The sequence below is a fragment of the Etheostoma spectabile genome, chromosome 15 (assembly GCF_008692095.1).
Source record: "Etheostoma spectabile isolate EspeVRDwgs_2016 chromosome 15, UIUC_Espe_1.0, whole genome shotgun sequence".
NCBI lineage: Eukaryota > Metazoa > Chordata > Actinopteri > Perciformes > Percidae > Etheostoma > Etheostoma spectabile.
In genome coordinates, this window is record NC_045747.1 from 30576449 (window position 1) to 30578910 (window position 2462).

The window sequence follows — 2462 nt, forward strand, 5'->3', positions numbered from 1 at the left end:
GACCAGATTTCTCAGACAAAGCCGGGGAATTTCAGCCAAGAGCGTATTTACTCCAAAACAAGTAAGGTTTTACTTTTGTAAAACTTAAAACAGGGACACTAGACCTAGAGCTGTTCTCATTAGGGGCTGTGCCCCCCCCTCCCCAAGGTCTGATCCTAAGACCCACCCCTGCTGCTACTTCATACTCCACTCCACTACCTCGAGGGGAATGTTTCAAAATAGAAAGTCCTAATATTTCAAGAAAAAAAAACCTAATACTCAATAGTAAACTCATATTCAGATAAAACGTCCTAATATTTAAGATAAAACGTCCTAATATTCAAGGTAAAACGTCCAATATTTCAAGATAAAAAGTCCAATATTTCAAGATAGAAGTCTTATATTCAAAATAAAGTCCTAATAGTCCTAAATTTCAGCTAGAAAGTCCATATTCAAGATAGAAAGTCCTTATAGTCCTAATATTTCAAGATAGAAGTGCTTAATATTTCAAGATAGAAAGTCTCAATATTTCATCATGGTAATTATGACTACATTTATCTGACAGCTTTTGTTTATGCTCAAGGCTTGTTTCTGCAAACAGCTCATTGAAAATCAGATACATAAAAAACTATGAGGAAATATTCTTTGACATTGATGCAGTAACGAGATCGCTACAGTCTGCAGAAACAGCTGCAATGTAAGTTAATAGGATAATTGTCCAGCTGTATTACGTTCATAAAAGTGCTGTTTTGCTGCTTACAGACTCAGATATATTCTAGTGTGCTGACAACATTATGGAAAGGATTTCTAGAGAGCGCCTTCTGTTAAGAGTAAGATCCTTTTTAAAACATAAAAGTCGCGAAATTGTGTTCGCTAAAACCACCAGACTCCATGTAATAATCAGGATTTTAGCATCGTAAAATACGGCTTCTAAAAACCTCTCTGAGCACCGCTGGCTCTGCTGCCTTGAGTCTGCGTGGTAGGGGTGGGCTAAGCCTGCTTTTGTCATATTTCTTGACTTTCATTCCAATTCGGGGTCGGTCAGTCACAATGAAACGGCGGACATTTCGGGGACAGATCCCGAAACCGGCACGTCTGGCACCCTATATAGAGAAACCTGTAGGGCGCCTCTATAGAGAAACTGTAGCATGAGCCGCTTACAGAAACCTGTAAGGGGGCCTCTATAGAGAAACCGTATGGGGGTTTGTAGAGAAACCCTGTAGGGGGGCTCTCTGGTAGAAAACTTGTTGGGGGGCTTAATGAAAACTTTAGGGGGTGCTCTATAGAGAGACCTGTAGATGAGCACTATACAGAAACCTGTAGGGGGGCTCTATAGAGAAACCTGTAGGGGGTTCTATAGAGAAACCTGTAGGGGGTTTGATAGAGAAACCTGTAGGGGGGCTCTATAGAGAAACTTGTAGATGAGCACTATACAGAAACCTTTAGGGGGGCTCTATAGAGAAATCTGTAGGGGGTTCTATAGAGAAACCTGTAGGGGATTTGATAGAGAAACCTGTAGGGGGGCTCTGTAGAGAAACTTGTTGGGGGGCTCTACAGAGAAACCTGTAGGGGGGCTCTATAGAGAAACCTGTAGGAGAGCGCTATAGAGAAACCTGTAGGGGGGCTCTATAGAGAAACCTGTAGGGGGGCTCTGTAGAGAAACTTGATGGGGGGCTCTGTAGAGAAACTTGTTGGGGGTTCCTTAGAGAAAGGTCTTGGTAGACACTAAGAATAACAATCTGAGCCTTTCAGTGGCACATTTGCCCCGTAGGATTACTTTACATCCTGGTCTGTGTCTACCGGTTACAGCGTTCTCACTTAATACTGGACCAATATCAAAGATTGTTGTTCCCATCAGTCACTAAGACACAGAAACATAAAATAAGCCCTTTTGGCTCTTTCAGTTACAACTAATCTTCATGTACCGTACTTAAAAGCCAACTCATCCGCATGTAAAATTATAAGAGCTTACCTGTCATCACGTCAGTAAACTGAACTCCTATTTACAGACAGTATTAATGTGTATTTGATATTTAATTCTATGCTTTTTTGGAATAGTCATCTCCAACAGGACCTGACATGCAGCTCGGCATCTTGTAATTGTCATGTCCAAAATTGAAATGTCATGCATAACGCGCTATAACATTGTCTGATCTAATATATTGTTATTTTTAGGCCAGTGTTTGTAATTCATGATGCAGTGGAAAATATTGTGGTGAGCAAATCCCTGCAGCAGCTACTGAGCTGGAGCCTGCGCCTTGTTCCCTGAGTGGTTTTGATGTTACATGAAGGTGTTTTGTCATTTATCAGAAATTGTGGCTTTTTTTAGCTGTGGAAAAAAATACCTGATGTTCAGACGTTGACTGGGCAGCAGGAGAGCGAGAAAAAAAAGAAAAAGAAAGCAACACTGGGGCCAGTCAAGCAGCGCAGATCAGGCACGGCGTCATGGGTGGGCCTGACGGGCCTAGGCCCACCCACTTTTC

The 2462-nt window shown here is 41.9% G+C and overlaps 1 protein-coding gene across 1 annotated transcript in view; it reads left to right on the plus strand.

Moving 5' to 3' along the window:
- Positions 1 to 2462, plus strand: part of jupb (junction plakoglobin b) — a 201485-nt gene that overhangs the window by 5706 nt on the left and 193317 nt on the right. The gene's annotated exons all lie outside the window — the stretch shown is intronic.